The 21,167-nt window shown below is 35.9% G+C and overlaps 1 non-coding gene across 1 annotated transcript; it reads left to right on the forward strand.

Annotated features, from left to right (window-relative positions):
• The first annotated feature begins 18,880 nt into the window (after positions 1–18,880).
• LOC138834783 (U6 spliceosomal RNA) lies at positions 18,881–18,987 on the forward strand. The gene has a single exon (XR_011374260.1). It is a non-coding gene; the product is annotated as a U6 spliceosomal RNA (small nuclear RNA).
• The last annotated feature ends 2,180 nt before the right edge of the window (positions 18,988–21,167 follow it).

Below are 21,167 nucleotides of genomic sequence, written 5' to 3' on the forward strand. Positions count from 1 at the left end.
CAACAACAAAGAAATAAATCCCCTTGTTTCCATTTCCTGAAGTTAATTATGATAAATATTATTTTATATGATCAGATGCTTCCTCATTTGTGGTAGCTACAATGTGCCTATAAATCTACAAATAAACACACTAGATGGTTAAAAATGTACTGGGACATGATAAAATTATACAGTACACTAGGCATTCACACAGAATGAGACCAAAAGAGAATATTCTTAGAAGAGAAACACAAAGGCTTAATACCTATGTGCATCAATTTATTTAATCTTCCAAAAATACTATAAAGTTAATAATTTTATTTATGTCCATTTTTCAAAGGAGGAAGTGTTCTTTTGAGAGGTCATGACTCTTGCCCATATATTTTGTCAGGGCAAGAATGTGAGGGTTTGAGTATGGGCTGACTTGACTGCTTCTTAGTTGGCCAATTCCTCTTTTTTTTCTCTTCTGTATGTCATTATTATCTGGCACCTGACAAAGGGAAAATGGGTTTGAGCTTTGAAAGCTGTATCGTTCTCATAGTATTTTTACCATGCCATTCTCTAAAATTAAAAGCCCCCTGATGTTGTTTCATTGTAGAGGAGTATGGCAGCCTGAGGCCCAGCTGGTCTAGCTTTAGACAGATTCCATCGCTAGTTAAATATGGACAGTATGCAAGACATTTAATTTCTGTGGACTCCATTGAATCCACTGGTTCTATGTAAACCCAGAACACTGGAATTTCATCTTATCAAGTTCATGCTATTTTATATATTCTGTGATTTTGTATATTTTGACCAAACTATACAAACTTAATTTTTCAGGATTATCTAGTTATAAGGAATAAATATCCACTCTAGTTTGAATAAGTAAAGTAAAATAAAAATTTCTTGTAAGTAAATTATGGATCTTATAGTAATCACGAAATCTAGAGTTATTTTTTACTGTTGTTGTTGGGGGCAGTGGAGGGAAGGAGGGGTTACTGGGCACTGTCCCTAAGCTCTTCAGCTCAAGGCTAGCCCTCTACCACTTGGGTCACAGCACCTCTTCTGGTTTTCTGGTGATTGACTGTAGATAAGAGTCTCACGGACTTTCCTGCTTGAGCTGGCTTTGAACCGCTATCCTCAGATCTCAGTCTTCCTGGGTAGCTAGGATTATAGGTGTGAGCCACTGGAAATCTAGACTCCTTAGTATCTGAAAAATCACTTCTTATGTCCTTTGTTTTTCCTGCATGGAGATGAGTGATAACTTTTTTATGTTGGTTTCCTTTCCTCCTTTGCTCATGGCCTGTGAGAACAAACCATAATGTCAGCATTCAGCACTAACTCCCTTTAGCCTCTATGTATGAGCTCTCTACGTGACCAGCTATCAATCACATGTCTGATGTTGAACAACATTCTAGACTGAAGAGATGGGATGCAGTTGAGGTTTTATATGTGGTTCTGATTGGAAATAGTTCCAATCATTTATGCAGAGATTAAACAACTTTTAAGAATGTGAGAAAATGAAAAGGAACTTCTCATGAGTAGACAGAGCCTGCCCTAGAAAAATCCACATTTTTGTCCTCTCTCTTTTTCTCTGTCACTCTCTCTCCCTTCTCTCTCATCCTAATTTTGAACATTTTGATCCTATTATATTCTTATTCATTTTCAGTTCCTTCATGCTGCCCTGGCCCAAAAATCCACTGCAGTCTCTTGGTTTTCCTGATTTCTTTCTTTCCTCTATTGCTGAAAACTCCATTTCTTTGAAGTGGTTTTTATGAAAGTTTTTAAGAACAGTAAGACAAATCTAATGAAGGCATGCTGGTCTAAAGTTAAAACCAATACATTGTTATTATCCATTGCATAATTTTTACATGTCAAATCGAGTCTAAGCTTCACATGTTATTTAATTCCTCACTATAAACTTACAAAATAAACATTGACTTGATTTTCCGTCTGAGAAAATGGAGGTTTTGTAGAGTTGAGTTGTATGAGCTCACACAGGCAGTAAATAGAAAACGTAGGATTAAATTTAGCCTTGCAGGCTGGGGCACTATAGGCAACGGCTACTCTTCTTATTTGCTATGGATGGATACAGCTGACTCATCATGACTCACAAGAACCATGACTTTAAAATTTCTGGAATTTTGAGAGCTTGTTGTTAAGCACTGTCATTATGAAAATTTAAGTCACAACAACTTTGAATTAAATCTCAAAAAGCAGAGGTGATAAATACTCAAAACTCATCACTTTCTGTCTTTTAGAATTACATATGCAATTAAATTTGTTTCCAATGTATCTGTGTAGTAAAAATATAGCATAGAGATATGCTGTTCCCTCTCTTGTCCAAACTGAATTTGGAAATATCACGTGAAACACTTGAAATCAGATATTATGTGAGAATTTGTACCACAGAAATTAACAGCTTCTCATCTAAACTCATTCACATTGTTTTAAAAATTATAAAGATGAAAAGAAGTCCATTCAAAGGCTAAATGAGGCTGTGGGCTCGTACCGTTTGACTTCTGCTTTTGTTTTGTTTTGTTTGTGTAAAGAAACAAATATCTAATTAAAGAATTTCAAACTCTCCTGCCAGAGCACTTACTTCAGTACAGATAAATAGCACAGGCACACATTTTGCTTCATATAGACTACTTTAGGAACTGCAAATAGCTCATTGTTCAGAACAATCCCCTTCCTCACACTGCTATACCCCAACACTTCAAAAGAAGTGTTATCAAATCAGTCCTAGCCAATAGTATCCTGTGCCATAAAGGCCTATCTAAACTCTTTACAGAGACCCTGACTGTCCAGCAAGGTCTTTGCATTGACAATGGTGGTGTTGCTTAAGTCGGTCCAAAAACCTGGCTTGGCTCCTTGACAAGCATGAGTGAGCCACAAAGAGGTGAGCTAGGGATTCACTTTTGCTTCCCAGAATAATGGCACTTTGTATGTATACTTTCTTTGTATCAGCCTTACACTTTGTTTACTTGTAATTTCTTTTTCTAGGTCAATGGGGAATTGAAGAAAAGAGGGTCTTGCAGCTGGAGGAGATAAATATGTGACAGGACATGTGGGTGGTCATTTAATGCTGCTTTCTGGGCTGAAATGATGTGGTTTCTTATGTTGTCTGTGGAACTAGCAATTATCTTCTCTTTGACTGAGTAGTTATTTTTGGTGAAAAGCTATTAAGTCTTTCTGACTAAGAACATTTTGGGTAGGCTGTGGTTGGTTATCTATGTTTAGATCACTTGTTCTGTGACCTTCAACAAATCCTACAGCCTTTTCTTTTCTCTTTTGTTGGTAATTATATGAGTGATTTGTTAATAACTAGACAGTGCAATCAAAAAGTCTTCAATGTTTTTGAACTTCTAAAATATTATTTCAAATATTATGTTCACAATTTAGCAGAGAAAAATACTTTTTCTAATAATAATATATTTATTTACTTACAATGACTCCAACCAACTACTACTCATTGATTGTATATTTTGGACATTATATCATAACCATAGCATATTCAAAATTTACTTTCCCTATGTTTCTATGTTGTAATTATCTGTCTCAATCCAAATCATGGTACATTGTTTGAAGATAAGAGGCTTTGGAGTCTTGCCTTTCTGTAGCTTTTCTCAAGTCCCTTCATTTTACCTTGCCAAGTAGACTTAACTAGTACTATAATTTATTGATATGTATATTTTTCTGTGTAATTTTACTACATTTTTCTAATAAAGAAGATGCTGAAATAATCTTAAGCAATGTTCATCCCCTGTGGAGCCAATGAAAACAGTTTACATGAACAGATAATTATTCTCCCCAATGCAGTGTATAATCAGAGTCAAGTAATGAGCTAGACTATAAATATAAATGGGAAAAATCTCTCTTTAATCATCCATTTAACCAATCCTCTGGAAAAATGTCAGCTGTCTATTCACTCTGTAAAACACACTGGCCTTTGTTAAAGCTGTCTGATCACAGATAGCTGGCCTCCCTTTAGCACACCTGCACCTTCTGCTTATGCCAGTAGAGAAGTATGCTGCCAAGGGTATGCTTCAAACTGTCAATAGTGCCATTTAGTAAAATGATACAATATACATATGTGAAAAATATGGGTCATAAGAGAAATATGAGTAGGTAACATTCAAAGTAAAATTGATTGCTTTTAATGACTTTTAAACATGAATTGCTGAAAAGTTACTAATAAATTATTTCAAGAAAACATAAAAGATTACTGAGAAAATATGCCAAAAATTTCAGAGGAATTTGCACTCACAATGCTTAAATGGTTCTTTCTGTAACATAAATAAACCAAGACTGAGAAATATGGAAGATGCATTGTGGATTCATTACATGTAATGAAGATGTTGAGGAATTCCTATTAGCAGACCCTTATACACTGAACAGATAACTATATCAAAAGTTTGATGAGTTAATGTACACTAGTTCTAGTTTTAAATTGCAACATTGCTATGATTTGTCCTTTGATCATTCCTTTGGTTATAGTTGATGAATGAGTCAACTGCTGATCATGTTCTCCTCAGATTAGATGAATTCTACCATATTGTGAGCAAAATTAGTCCTGAAGTGAAGAATGTAATTTTCTCACTATGAAGAAATGAAGCAACCATCTTAGATGGAAAGTAACCACACAAATGGTGGGAGAGTATGAGAGGGGGGGAAACATGCAGAAAAGTAGAGTGTGAAAGATAAGTCTAAGAAGGAATTTTTAGGTAACTCTTGGAATAGCTAAGAAACCTGAGTTTAGGTAGTTGGAAATACTGAGCTGTTAATTTTCATTAGGAAACTGCTCAGGGCTTGGAATGTGGCTTAATGGTAGAGTGCTTGCTTAGCATGCATGAAGTCCTGGGTTCAATTCCCCAGTACCACATCAATAGAAAAAGCCAGAAGTGGTGCTGTGGCTCAAATGGTAGAATACTAGCCTTGAGCAAAAGAATCTCAAGACCAGTGCCCAGGTCCTGGGTTTAAGCACCAAGTCTGGCAAAAAAAGAAAGGAAGGAAGGAAGGGAGAGAGGGAGAGAGGGAGGGAGGGAAGGAGAGAGGGAGGGAGAGAGGAAGGAAACCGCTTAGGATTAAAATGACTCATCAATACAAAAAATGTTTTGGGGGGGCTGGGGGTTTAGCTCAGTGGAAGGGCACCCGCCTGGTGCACGCAAGGCCCTGGGTTCAGTCCTCAGCCCTGGGGAAAAAAAAAAAAGAAAAGAAAATATGTTTTTTTAATGCAAACTTAGATAATTGGGGTGAACTCTGATAATTCAAATTTAAATTGAAAACTTAAGAGTTAACCTGGAATACTGTGATGAGGAATGAGGCCTCTCAATGGAAAGAGTGCTGTTTTTTATTAAATGCCTGACATGGGCAGTGGAACAAAGTTGTGGTAACTCTGCCTTACATATGTTGACTGGCTTTGGAATTAATTAAATAGAAAGATATTAATTGAGTAGAAAGGAACTAAAGTAGTAGTTATTCCACTGTGATAGAAAGAGAGGATAAAGAAAATGCTTAGTTTGCTTCATTGATACTTTATATGTATATAATTAACATATATATATATATATATATATATATATATATCTCCTTGGAAGTATTAAAGTTTGAACTGAGAGCCTCACACTTGCTTGCTACGTGATCTAGTACTAGAACCATGCCTCCAGTCCCTTTAGACTTTCAGTTATTTTTCAGGTAGAGTCTTGTGCTCTTGACCTGACTGGTTTCAGACTGAGATCCTCCCCATAATCTGTGTCTGTTCAGCTAAGATTATAGATATGTACCAGCACACTGAAACCTCAAATCAGCAATTTGGATTAAATTATTTGATAAGTGAAAATTTTACCTTTGGAGTCAAGCAAGATATCTTTTCTTATTGATATGAGGAAATAATTAGACTAATAAAAATACATAACATCTAGAGCAAGGGAAAATTTTATTCAAAATTTAGACCTACCATTTTGTTAGTTAAATAAGTTGAAAGAAATTTTCTACCCTGGAAAATATTACTATTATACTAAAAAATAGAATCATAGAGATTCAAAATGCTATCCAAGTACTTAAAGCAGCTAGCATACTGCCTTTTTATGTGTACAAGAAATGATACTTGCTATGCTTAGAGCACACACAATGGAATTCTGCCTTGAAAAAAAATCTTTTATGCAGTAAGTATTGTCTTTAAAGTAATAAGTCATGTGCTTTATTATCACCAACAATGGAGATTATCTAGCTTCTATACTCAGAAGTGAAAGTGACCTAACTATAGATGGAAAAATAAAACCATATTTTCAGATCTTTTTAGAAGAGAGATACTATAATTTCTTTTTCCACAAGAAACTTTGAATTATAAAAAAGCTTCCTCTGTCTGGTCTATTGCTTGGCCAACATTTATGAAAATAAAAGCTTTGCAAAAAAGGGATTATCATGGCTTTGAAGCCACAGTCTGAGTTGCAGGATATTGCTGTACCCATGTATTAGCATTGCAATGTATTTCTTTTCCTATCTCTGCCCAGTGGGCAGTGGTTTCTTGGCAACATGTACAGAAACACTGGGCATCCATGCACATGATTTCTTAATTTGTTTACATGATATTCATTTGCAATAGAGTTTTGGCAAACTCTTGGCACAGAGTTTCTCTATTTAAAAATTACAAAGCTCTTCTTTTGGCATGACTCTTCTATATGTAGGTTTGTGTTTCCTGTCTTCTAGTTTCCAAAAAGATAGTGCTGTAGAAACATACACATACCCATTCATTAAATACTTTGAAGTGGCAGTCTGTGATATTTCCAAACACATTCTTTACCAACTTAGCTGACTGTCTCAAGTCTCCTTTCTAAGGAATTCTAACAACTGACATTCGAGACAGCAGCAACAACTAAAAACCAAAAAGTTGTTTCTGGTTGGTGGTATAATGTTGCTTTTGGTAGAGGAAAACTCAGACCAATTTTAATTCAAGGACAATAGTGAGTCATCCTATTATATTGAAAATTCTATGGAGTGCATGGAGAGATCTATTTGGGGTGTAACTATCTTAGCACTGATTTCTTTTTCTTTTCTTTTTTTTTTTAACCAAGCTTGCACCTTTCCTTCCTTTCTTTGAAGTTACTTTCAAATTATAAACTATTGTTTGCAACGTTATAGAAATAAAGTTGTGTTATATTGAACATATCTCTTCAGTCATGCTTTGAATCACTATAATCATTATTTTATAACTATTGATTATTGAAAGAAAAGGGAAAAAAGGCATCAAAATGTCTGACATTTGAAAGGCTATCACATGGAAATAAGCTCCTTGTGACTGTTTTTTTAAATGGTATCTGTTCATGGCATTAAAATTTTCAAAACTTGCTTTCCTTACAGTGTGAGCCAAAAGGAACAACAGCAGTGCTTGTCCCGTCCTAAATGTTTTGCTTTTGGCTTTCAAAGGGCACAGAAATTGTACCAGCAAAGATGTCCTGTCAAAATGATTTAAACAGAGGAAAGAAAATGGCTGGAGGGGAATTCATACTCTAGATCAAAAACAATTTTTAGTGTTCTCCTCTGGTGGCCTATGTGGAGAAACATAACAGCCCAGACTGCTGGAGGGTTTTTTTTTTTTTCCAGGAGGTTAAATTTCAAAAAGAGGAAACAACAGCAAACAGGCTGCCAATTTACTCAACAATGTCACAACTGGCTGGAGATGTGTTCAAAGTAAAATTGCTCATTTACAAATTCCTTACTCTCAACTATTGACACTTCTTAGGAAACCGCAGAGCTTTCATGTCACATTTATGACCTCTAGGTGCACAAACAGACTGATCCTCATGACATTTCTTTGCCCTATAATTCAACACCCAGGGGCCTGAAGAAGTCACCAGCAACTCAGCAGAATCGTTCAAGTACCAAAGAACACATTAGTTTCTAGATGGTATGGATTAGAAGGAGATGCCTACAACACAATTCCAAAATAATTTTCATAGAAGAGAGATGTATCTCTTGTCTGTCATTCACCAAGAGCTTGTCTTGGGAGGTGAGCTAAAAAGATGTGAGTCCCTCACAACTTTTCTGCAAGTGGACACCTCTGCAGGCAGATGGTGGGGACAATAAGGAAATTCCCTCAAAATGCTGGAATACATAAAAGAGTTGAGGAGAAGTCAAAGATCAGGACTCCTTCAGAGAAGATATACTGGAACTGAAGAAGAGAAATAGAGAAACCTGAGTTTCAAACAGTCAAGTGTTTCTAAGGATTTAGAAAGGTAGTTTAGGCACCTGTAATCTTAACTACTAGGAAGATTGTCTTTGGGAGGACTGTGCTTCAAAAACAGCAATGGCATCTCAATAGAAAAGAACTGCGTGTGGTGGAATACTACTATTATTCTAGCTACATGCTGTCCAGGCTGGTCTAGGCATAAATGTGAGACCCTATTTGGAAAACAATACTAATGCAAAAAAGCACTGGGGCATGTAGAGTACCTACATAGCAAGTGCAGACATCTCTATTCAAACCCTAGTACCATCAGAAAAAGAGAGAGGGAGAGGAAGGTAGAGGGAGAGAAAGAGAAAGGAGTTGGGGAGAGAGACTTTAAAATATTTACATACCCAAGAGTGTTTCCGTCTGGATAGAGGTCTCCTGGTTGTTCAGTTGTACATATGTCCAGGAGCCAGTTGGAGAATAAATTAAATTAGACCTGGTGAAGGTTGAAGGATTAGACACATGAAAATCATATAGGCATTTTTTTCTTTTTAATTAACTTTAGGTAGTTGTACAAAGGAGTTTCAATTCAACCTATCACTTTATGAGGACAATGGAGCTTTATCAGTGTCATCTCTTCCATCATTCTCCCTATCTATCCAACCCCACCCATCTCTTCCAGTTACCTCTAAACATTTTCACATATGTACATTGAATATTATAACTATACTCTCCCACCCTTCCTCTCTCCACTCATTGGCCCCTGTTCCTCTAGATCTCACTTCATTGACAACATGTTTCAGCTTCCTGGTTTCCATTTTATTAAACTATGAGTTAGTTATTCTAAGGAGTTACACTATGGAAACCTCTCCTGGGTATACCGTACTTTAAGCTGTGTGTGTGTGTGTGTGTGTGTGTGTGTGGTGTATGCATATGACCCTGTACATATTTTCATATATGTTTATAATTTAGTTCTAACCACAGATAAGAGAAAACATTAACACATTGGCTCTTTGATCCTGACTTACTTACTTGACATAAAAATATATATATTTTTAAAAAGAAAACAATTATGGTATGTAAACAGTAACTGGAAAAGTATTAAGTTGTCACTGAAAAAAATATGTGTACAAACATTTAGAAAATATATGACACTATACTAAAAGCTATATGACTATTAATCATACTGTGTGCACTTAATTTTACATATTTATGTGCTAATTTATCTTTATATATCCACTAGTCTGCCTAGTTGTCCTTGAAAAAGGAAAAGACATAAAAAAATATGTTGGAGGAAATGACAGTGTTAATCATAGCTATAATCTGAGTTTCCATGTCATGTCTAGGTGGTTTCTCATAAATCTGTTACTCATCCAGAAGTAAAAACATATATAGTGATGAACACAAATTGAATGCTTAATTGCTATGTCATGTCCATCTTCTACAAGTTACATAGTAATAACAGTGATTTATTGAGCGCTTCTCTCCTGTCAGTTTCTGTGCTGAGAACTTTGCATTTATTAAGCCATTTGATTCTTATGAGATTTCTAATGAAGTAAATCCCGTTATCTTCAAATTGTCAGCTGCTGAGTCTGAGTCTTAAAGCAGCAACCTGGCTAACTTACCAACTATGAAGTCATATGCAATGTTCCAGGGGACAAATAACTCTATTCTCAGTGCACCCAAATTGAGTTCATGATTAGTGATGCTATAAATGGGTCTTAGATTTTCTAAGAAAGGGTTTGTAAAAGAATCAAAGGAAGAATGAAGCCTGAGAACAGCCTCAGAGGCTACAGAGTCCATGGTCCTTACGAGCAGATGGTCTGGGCTTGACTTCTGTCTCTACCACGACTTAACTGCATGATCTTGGGCAATTTACCCATATATTGGGAAATGATTACCTTTCATAGTTTAATATTGCTAAAAATGGATAACTTTAACATTACTTGACTGCATATCTTTATGGGTTTTTTTCTTTCTTTCTTCCCTATTTTTGAGGCAGTACTATGCTATTACTAATACAAAATTCACAATCCCCTTCCCACAGCCCCTCAAGTGCTGGGATCACAGACATGATCCAATGTCTCTGGCTCTTTTAGCTCTTTATATAGATGAGAAATATTATTCTTCTAGTATTAGGTGTATCATCCAGAGACAAATCCATTTCTTTTCTTTTGTAATAATAGGCAGCATTTTTTCAAGCACTATTTTTAGTTTGTTGTATTATGACATTAAAACTAATCAATCAGAAATAACTACTTGGGTAATCATCACAGCTACATGTAATTCATTATTACTCTCCAGTTAGAATTGAGAAAACTGAAGAAAATCATTTCAAGAAAAATTATTTTAAAATTATTTTAAACCCAGCAACCAAACCTAGATGACTTTTAATACATACACATCAAATCAAATATCATCTCATGTATCATTTTATGTAAAAAAGTTTACTTCAAGTCAATTACTTCCATAAAGAACTTCAAAAATTATTACTCAAAAATGTCAATTTATAGTGAAAAGTTCAAGTCAATCTGTAGTTTAGGAGTATGGATGGATCTCACCAAGAAAAATGTGTGATGCTAGTTTAACCATCAAGTATGTTCAAAAGATGTTGCATGTTGTGCCTGCATTGGGAAGCAAATGCCCCAGATACTTCTTATGTACTCCACTACTCCACTGAGAAGTAAAGGCTGCTGTACTCTGTGGTCAGATGCTCCTGTTCCTTTCCTGTCCCTACTTACTGTCTTCCTTTTATTAGAGAACCTTCACCCCGTACTAGAGTCCACATCTCATAGCCTCTACTCATTGTCCATGGTAAATAGGACAGAGACTAGCCCTGGAGCAGAAGAGAGACGAGAGTTACTGATGGATTGTCATTCAGCCCCTAAGACTAGTCAGTCTTCACTGGGCACTAAGAAAAAATATGAAGCAAGTGCTTAAATTAAGGTTAATTTTATAGCTCCAAAGTTGCAACTTAAATAAATAGGTTCATAGATAGGTAGATAAAGATACTCATGTAGGGATAGACTAGATGTAGATATAGATACAGACTTAATTTAGCTATAGAATACCAGTACATATATGGTATAAATATCCATGCAGACATAGCTACCTTTAGAGATAATATACTCACATCATATGAATAAAATAAAATAAAAATTTAATACTTCTTCCTATATCCTCAAAACCAATTTGTAAAATGAGAAAAATCTTTAGCTTCAGAAAAATAAAGCTCCAGTTTCTTAGGATTATGGACAGATTATGGAATTTGTGGTAAACAATATATGCAATATATATTTAGACTCAATTTAGATTGTTTTGTCTTATATCAAAGGGAGAACAGCTTCAACTACCCTAGCAGATGGCTGGTAGCATAGGCAGAAAGCTTTGTTACAAGGTAGTAGTTGGAATTGGGGAGACACAGGTTCTCAAAAATGACTCTCACACAGGCTCTGAATATGCCTTTACACAGGACTGTCATATTGTCCATGAGCTAAGAACAATTGAGAACAATGATCTCCTTAGAAAAGAATAAATGTCCATGAAGTCTTCCCTCGGATTTTGTATGGTTCCCAATATAAGCCATTCCTTTAAGTTTTTCTTAATATGGTGAATGTAGTTTTCTTTTTAATGAAATAACTTCTAATCAAGAATGTTAGAAGCCAGGCACTCCCCTTCTAATCCTAGCTGCTCAGGAGGCTGAGATCTGAGGACTGTGGTTCAAATCTGGCCTGAGCAGAAGAGTCCATAAGAATCTTATCTCCAAAAACCAGAAGTAGAACTGTAATTCAAGTGGTAGCATAGCTCAAGGGCTATGCTTAGGGCCCGAGTTCAAGCTCCCAGTACCTATACATAAAAAACCACAAATCATAGTCGAGAAAAAAAGTAGAAGTATTAGAGCATGACTCATTTGACTCATTGATGCTTGAAGGTCTGTTAGGTTTTTATTATTTTCATGGCAGTTTTAATTTCATGTGAATCACTTTCTTTTCACTCTTGCAAATGCAAATGTTTCTGGAAGCGATATATCTTTGAGGGTCTATAAATCATGTATATTTACAGAATTTATATTGGAATTTCCCTCTAAAGTCGTATTGAGATAGAATTTGAAAAAAAAAAGTACATTGTAGGACAGAGAGCTGCAACAATACCACTGCAATAGTGCCAACCTCCTCTGCAAGTGCTTCTTTCACAGCTCCTGAAGATGGAGTTCTCTTGATGATAGGAAATGACAGTTCACAAGGCTTCCTTTGCTGAGGTCTATGCAGCAAGGGATGGAACAAGAATTTTGTCCTATCATGTTGGCATTACAAGTAATATTCTACAATGAAGATACAAAATTACAATTACTTGCTCAGAAATAGAAAGACAAAAAATGAGACCCAGGGACTCTACATTTCTGGCTTTTACAGGGCCAAATGGTCAATGAATATGAGTAGCTTCTCATATTCTGGAAAAGAGGAGTTGGCTGATCCTTACCTTAGAGCCTCCAGAAGGAAAAATGGCCCTGATATCAGCTCCACTTCAGCTCCATGCAACCTATGGACTTTTGAGTTAATAAATTTGTCATTTTAAGCTAGAAAAGGAAAGGAAAGAAAAGGAGAAAAATGACAAGCACAAACATGAAGAGAGAAAGAAGGAAAATTGCTCCGAGAACCAAAATTAGAAGCTGTGTCTGTCTGCTTGACTCAGTCTTTGTTTTTAACTATAGATGAAATAAAAAGAGAGAACTGGGTAGAAGAGAATAAAAAGAAAAGCTCTAAAGGCATTTGATAACATTTAGACAATTTAATTTTTTGTTTGAAGATAAGATCTCCTTGGTAATAAATTATTTTTCTTTTTCTGTTTTTTGCCAGTCCTGGAACTGGGACTTGAATTCAGGACCCGTGTACTATCACTGAGCTTCTCTGTGCTCAAGGCTAGTACTCTACCACGTGAGCCACAGCACCACTTCTGGCTTTTTCTGAGTAGTTTATTGGAGATAAGAGTCTCATAGATGTTTCTGGCATTGGCTGGCTTTGAACTGTGATCCTCAGATGTCAGCCTCCAAGTAGCTAGGATTACAGGCATGGGCCACCAGCATGAGCCACTGGCATCTGGCAGAAATCAGTTATTCTTAACAGTTGAGACCTATAATAATATGTAGAACATTAACTGTGAAGAATCCCACATTGTTAGTACATATAGACATACACATCTTCAAAATATTAGGTATGTACAACTTCTTCTTTTTAAAAAGTCAACAAAATTTTCATTTTAACTGGAAGATACTATCTTTTTAACCAGGTTGCATAAGAATACCTATGAAGGTCAAAAACGCTAGTTGAGGACACTTGGCATACACAAGAAGGTATTTTCCTCATGTTACAATTTGAAAATCCATCTTATCTCTGTATAGGATTATGTGCTGCTTATTTAACTTACCTCCTCTAACACACTGATTAGAAATAAGCTTGTCCACATTTGACAAATGTTCTGTGAATTGGCAATCTCATGCATGAAGTCTTTCTAAGAATGAAGAGAAAATGACTTTTCTCACAAAAATAGCTAGTAGAAAGAAAAACTTTATTAAGTCAAGGCTCATATTTTAAGGGCTCATTGCTGTATTCTATGCTTTGTAAATTCTAAGCATTTTATGAAGGTTTGTCTGAACTCTCCTTAAGAATTAACTAATTTTAAAAATTGCCCAATTCTTTTTTGAAAATGATCTAACTAATAATAAATATAGGAAATGAGTTAACTAATTCTTAAAATCGCGTAATTCTTTTGATGTGTGATAATATTTGGTCCAATTGATGAGCAATATCTATTCTGCAATAATATGACAGAGGCAGAGGAGATAGGCTATCTTTACCAGCTCACTTGCTGCTTCTTAGATGCCTGGTTTTAAAAAGAATCAATGTCCTCACCATTTGAGACTCTTCTTATTTACTAGAAAGGGGAAGTGGTCAATTGTTCAGTTTATATACAAAGTATAGATTTTTCTGACTGGTAACATAGTAAAAGCAGATGACTGCTGTCAATACATTGGTTAAGTTTTTCTTGTTAATACAACCGACTACACAACAGCTCAATACAGTAGGAAGGAAGTTCTGGCAATAACTCCAAAATTTGAGTCAAGTCTTCCAAAATAGTGTAAGCATTTTTTAAAAATAATTTTGTACAAATATTCATTTTGTAAGAAAGAAAGATTGAGACCTGGCTTTTCACCTTATGACTAATACTCTTTCTCAGTCTCTTAAGGTGTTATGCAGTATGTAACAAGCTTGCAATATCTCCTATGCTGGCATCTTTCAAACAATACAACAATCAAGAAGATATTTTCATTAACTGTTGCAAAAATAGTTTACATCCCCGTCTTATTTAGATAAGATGGAGATGTATAGTCTAAGATTTTATTCTGGCCCCCACTTTTAGGTTTTGAGCATGGGAGAATAATTGCAACCTATGACATGAAACTAAATAGTGTACCTTACATGTTTACAAAGATCATTCCTGCCATAGCAATAGGAAAGATACAGACAGACACAGAGAAACAGTGACCCAGATAGAGAACAAGAGATTGAGCATCAGACAGACTGAGACTTCCCTATCTCACCTTAGTAAACTCATTGTGTACTTCCTGGTTCTACTAACAGAGAGCACATATTTCTCTAGAGATTCCAATTGTCCATACAGAGTGGAAGCTTCTTAGTTTGTGGTAAAATTTTTATCACCTTCAAATAGCACCTTCTCTGGCCTCACACATAAAATAGAAGCTACAGAGCCTAACTTGCACAAACTTTGTCTCCTGAAACTTAGGTGACAGAATCAGCTACTCTAAATTTCAGCTTCTCTTAGCTGATTGTATGTGTACAAACATTTATCAAGCAATACTAGAATATATACAAAATACATTATCATGAAAAATACCCATGTATAAATAGTTGAAGACATTGTATACTCTTTGCCAGTTGAATCAATTTACCCCCCTGCCAAGAATCAGCAATAGTTTGAGCTTGTTACTTACCATTGCTAGGCATTATTTTTTTCTCTTTCATCCTTCAATATTAAGAGTATCCATGCCAATACTCTTAATATGTTATATATGTATGATTGTTTATTTTATCTTATTTTTGAGGCCAGGTCCTGCTATGTAGTTCAGGCTGGAGTCAAACTTATGAACATCCTGTCTCTACCTTCCAAATGCTGGGATTTGGAAGTGGTGCTGTACTCTCCAAGTGGTAGAGCGCTCGCCTTGAGCTGAAGAGATGAGGGACAGCTCCCAGGTCCAGAGTTCAATCCCCACTACCAACAAACACCTGACTTCTTGTCTATTTTATAATTAAATACAGGAGTAAATTTTGCTTACACATGAAAAATAAATTATGATAGCTTTCTTAGTAAAAAAAATCCAAATGGTCTTGTTCTAAAAGTATTCTCTGTATCCTGGATAGCCAGCTTCAATTCTCAAATAATAAAACTATGTGATGTTGTGTGGTAGTTGAGAGGGTATAAAAATCTATTTCTCTTAATAGATTTTCAGCCTCCTCACCTGCTTTTACCTTGCCCTTCTGCTTTCATGGGTAACTGAGGGCTCAAATTCATAAACATAGCAAGGTGTGGAGGGCAGAAGGGCATACATCTTGCTTTGCTTACTTAACTCCACTAATGCAGTTTCCCCTGACATATCTGCTCCATCACTTTAATTCATATTGAGAATCCCATGTGACCTACTTACCTTCCTCATGTCCCAGTTGTCTCCTTCCTCACGGATTTATACATGGGTGTTCAGTTAAATGGTGCTATGAGAAAAAAAAGAAAAGAAAAGAAAAAGCTCTGATCTGAACATTTGCCGAAATCAAATGTGCAATACTCCTATTATAAATCCCTCCCCATTTTGATAATGACTTTCAGGGGTTCTGAGAATTTAACAGTTGCTCAAACAAAAGCTGGCCACTGTCTAGTACTGCTAATGACTTCTTGGTATTTTGCTCTATAAGAGGGATGGGAAGGGGAAACAAAGGAAGAGGCAACAATGCTTGATAAGAAATGTACTCGTTACCTTGCCCATGTAATTGTAACCCCTATGTACGGTATTTTCACAATAAAAAAAGAGGATTCTGGAAAAAGTTAAGGTAAACTTGGAAGTACACTCTACCATATTCAGTTTGAAGTCTTGGTTCTTTTCTTACCTAGTTTGTATAAACAAAGAATATCACTATAAGAATTTGTCACTGAGTGGAATAAGTATAATGCAAGTTACTTAAATATATAAATGAGGCTTTATCACAAACTATGTTAAACTTATTTTGTCCCCCTTCAACTTTTTAAAAAGTTAGCAGAGCTTCTTTCCTCTCATTTTTTCTCTCTTGCATAAAGAACACATTTATTAAAACCATGACAAATCAGGCTCACACTTATGATCCTAGCTGCTCAAGGGGCTGAGCTATATAGTTAGTAGGAATGTCCATGATCCTTCATCTTGAATTAACCAGCAAGATACCAGCCTGGAGGCATGGCTCAAGGGAGACAACAATAAGCAAGAAAGCTGAGTAAGCCAGGCACTGGTGGGTCACACCTGTAATCCTAACTACTCAGTATGCTGAGATCTGAGGATTATGGTTCAAAGTCAGTCTGTGAGACTTTTATCTCCAATTAACCACCAAAAAGCTGGAAGTAGAACTGTGGCTGAATGACAGAGCAGTAGACTTGAGCAAAAATGCTGTAAGATAGAACCTAGGCCCACAGAGTTCAAGCCCTAGCACCAGCATACACAAAAAAGCAAGCTGAGTGAGTGAGTAACCCTGAGTTCAAAATAGACAAACAAGTAAATAAGACTTATTTCCTTTAAACATAAGTAAACTTAAAATTTACTTAGGATGATATATCTGAAAAGTTCATGGATATTTTGGGCTGTAATATATTGACACCAACTCGTAAAAGTATTATCTATATCTTAGAGATGTAGTATATAAACTGAGATATTGAAACAATATTTACTTTCGCATTAGTCACTGATCAGTTATAAAAGTAAACTATATCTAGCTTGTAAAAATTATCTTTCTCTTTCTAATTGGACTATGAAATATCTATCACCAGTTCCATTTCTAAGAAATCAGAAGACAAACCTGCACAATGGCAAATGCTGTTAAAACTTCATAAAACTATGGCCATTGATCCAGGGATTGTATCACTGAACACATCTTTCCCTGTAGAAACATTAAGAATTATGGTACAAAGGTTCATACATTCATGCACAAATCATAGTGTGCAAATTAACCTCACATTTCTTTTAGTAAAACAGTTTGTCTCAGATAGATAGATAGATAGATAGATAGATAGATACATACATACATACATACATACATACATACATACATACATACATGGATTTTTCAACAGGTAGTTCTGAACAAACTATATACGAAATTTAGAACGGAGTTAACTTTAAGTACTGCCTTTCATACAATACTTAATTTTAGATGAGGAAATTGGAGTGCAAAGTGGTAACACAGTGTTAGATTGGAGACTACACAAAACTCAGGATGATTCCTGGTAACTCATGCCTGTAATCCTAGCTACTCAGGAAGTTGAAATCTGAGAATCAAGAATCAAAGCCAGTCCTGGCAGACAAGTCTGTGAGAGTCTTATCTCCAATTAAGAAGCAAAAATCCAGGAATCAGGCTCAAGGTGTAGAGCATCAGCTCTGAGTGAAAAACCCAAGCAGCAGTGTGAAGCCCTGAGTTCAAGCTCCAATACTGACACAAAAACAAAAACAAACAATGACAAAAGGATTTAGTATTCATGTCCTATACTTGGAAATTAAATGTCTGAAGATCTCTGTTACCCCACAAATCACCCCCACAAGATGAAAATAAAACTAGGGTATTTACATTTCATGTACTTCTTTTATGGAAAGAATGCTTTGCATTGCACATGCCCTTGTCTATTAAGTAAGCAGTGCACATTTTTGCAATGTTTGCCTCATGAAATCATTAAAAACCATGGTTTTGAGGGTCTGGAACTTGTTTATGTTTATATCTTTACTTCTCTTACCACTCATCACAAGGCATTTCATGAGTAACATGAGAGAGGAATGTTGCCTTTGGCTGTCTGTTACCCTGTGGTTAAAACACAGACATAGGACTCCCCTCACCTCTCCCCCCCCACACACACACAAAATCAAGCCTTGAAATCACAGCAAGACTGAAGGTAAAACGAAGCATGTGGTTTCAGCAATTGTTTTCTGTTTTACTTGAACATATCAGTTATGTTCTTTAAAAAAAAAATTAATGTCTTTTCTCTTCCAACTGAATGTTTGAAGCAGAAGCGATGTTGGACACCAGCCATATCTTAGCACTTGTTGTCATATGCAGTATGCTCAGGAAATCTGCTTTGTTTTATTTTGGGTGATGTTGTACTACATAAAACAATCTTCAAGGGGCTGGGAAGGTGGCTCAGTGGTAGAGTGTTTGCCTTGCATGCATGAGGCCCTGGGTTCAATTCCTCAGCACCACATTAACAGAAAAAGCCAGAAGTAGTGCTGTGGCTCAAGTGGTAGAGCGCTAGCCTTGAGCTGAAGAGCTGAGGGACAGCACCCAGGCTCATAGTTCAGGCCCCACAACTGGCAAAAACAAAACAAAAAAACAAAAAACACCAATCTTCAAATGTGGCTTTTCCTGCGGGCTTCATGAGATAAATGACAAAATGAGCACATGGCTAGAGTTAACATTTTGGAACAAAAAATTTAAAAAACTGAGGTAAGTAGTCGCTTGGGCAGCACATATACTAACATTGGAACAAAACAGAGAAGATTAGCATGGCCCCTGCGCAAGGATGATGCTGGAATTTGTGAAAGCATTCCATATTAAAAAAAATAAGTAATAAAGACAAAATTTTTCCATGAGGTGCATGTCACCTAAGGGACTTTTTGTGGCTAAATACTTGGTTCTCAGATCTTTCAGGAGTAACTGAGCTATCCACACTATCACTGGCAATGGAATTTGTGATTTGTCTTCCACTGAGTGGTCCTTTGAGAAGGTGAATGCAGGTCTGTCTAGCCAATTGAAGTGGAGACCATCCAGAATGGGTATTTTGATCTGACGGGCATCATATATTTGCTTTGGATAGTGTTTCCCTTTGTTGCCTTGTCTGTTTTTTTTAGTTGGTACCTTGTTTATCTGTTCTTTTAATTTTATTTTATTGTAAAGATGCTGTACAGAGGGGTTGGAGTTTACATGAGTAAGGCAATGACTACATTTCTTATCGAGCATTGTTACCCCTTCCCTTGTTGTTGTCCCACTTGTTGGCTTGTCTTCCAGGAAGTTGAAGGCCATTCCTCCTTTAATTTAATACAGGTAGGCAAGAGCAGATGGCCTTATGGAGATTTTATGTTCTCTACACTTTGCCCCAATTTCTTTCAGCTTTATGTACATGCCGATTCATGATTTTTGGTGTCTTATGTTTGTCACAGAATAAGCGTGAAAAGTTTTGTCATTTCCAGACTCTAAGAAGGTGATTGCCACAGACTAAGGAATAGGAGACAAGATGAGTGACACCTGGCTTTGTGACCTATTGGCAAAAGATGGTTTATCAGAAAAAAAATAAAAGGTTAAAAACAATTCATTGTAATCTGAGGAAATCTGCATAATACACAAATAGAAAAAGGTGTATGAATCTACTTTTAAAGTTGTATGAGGAATAGGAGGGAGGGCAAGCGGAACATTAAAGAGTATTAAGATAGAATTAGACAGAAGCAAGAACTGTGCACTGGTAGCTTATGTCTGAAATCTTAGCCACTCAGGCAGCTAAGATCTGGAAGACTAAGGTTCAAAGCCAGCCTGAGCAGAAATGTCTATGAGAGTCCATCTCCACAATATCCAGTACAAAGCAGACCTGGAGCAGCAGGGCTGCTCTGGTGTTAGAGCACCAGCCAAGTATGCAAGCCAAGTAGGCTCTTGAACCTGTGGTTTGGTCCTCAGTATCACATAAATATGTAAATAAGAGCACAAAGCTCTTCTGCCATTACAGAGAAGGATGACTATAGCGAACACAAATGAATGTTGTATATTTAAAAAGCTAGAAGAAAAAAATGTTGATGGTCAACATGAACAAATGACAAGGTTTTAGAAATATAAATATGTACAATCTAATTTAACCTTTATAAAATGTACACATATGTTACATAGTGCCCTGTTAATATGTTTAGTTTTATGCATGAGATAGAAACTTAATTTATATTTAAAAGATTAGTCATGTTATGAAATAAGCCCAGGTACCAAAATTGGTAAAGAAAATGTGAAGTAAATACAAAATTGATTATTATTTAGTCATAAAGAAGAATGAAACCCTGTCATTTTCAAGAAAATGGATGGAACTGAAGGTCATCATGTTAACTGAAATAAACCAGACTCAGAAAGAAAAATACCACAAATTTTCTCTTATATGTGAACTCTACATTAAAAGAAAAACTAATATGAAAGTAGAAAGGAGACTCTTTGGGAAGAGAAAAGGGGGACAAAAGAGAGGACAAAAGATTGTATATAAAAATGTCAAAATGAAACCATTATTTTATACAGTTAGTATATGCTATTATAACTCTTTAAAATAATTTTTAAATACTCTATAGAAAGTTGGGGTTAAAATGAAAATATATGCCCAGAATCTTTTGACTTTTTGACCACTGTCATTATGAGAAGAAAAATCAACAGACAAATAAATACACACGTATAACTGCCCATCAGCACACTATCATCCATCCCCCTAATGCAGAAATTCTACACAAACAACAGACTTATTAGAAAAAATATTGCCAATAATGTACTAGAAGATTATTTACTCCCTACAATTGAGGAAACACATTTTTTAACACAGGCATGTGTTTATTAATATCATTATATCCAATGGTTTATTTGCATCCCAGTTTCCTCAAGACCATTTTTTTTTTCTTTTTGCCTGTCCTGGGGCTTGAACTCAGGTTTAGGTGCTGTCCCTGAGCTTCTTTGTGCTCAAGGCTAGTGCTCTATCACTTCAACCACAATGCCACTTCTAG

Source organism: Dipodomys merriami, unplaced genomic scaffold, assembly GCF_024711535.1.
Source record: "Dipodomys merriami isolate MVZ:Mamm:240054 unplaced genomic scaffold, mDipMer1.0.p SCAF_1, whole genome shotgun sequence".
Classification (NCBI taxonomy): domain Eukaryota; kingdom Metazoa; phylum Chordata; class Mammalia; order Rodentia; family Heteromyidae; genus Dipodomys; species Dipodomys merriami.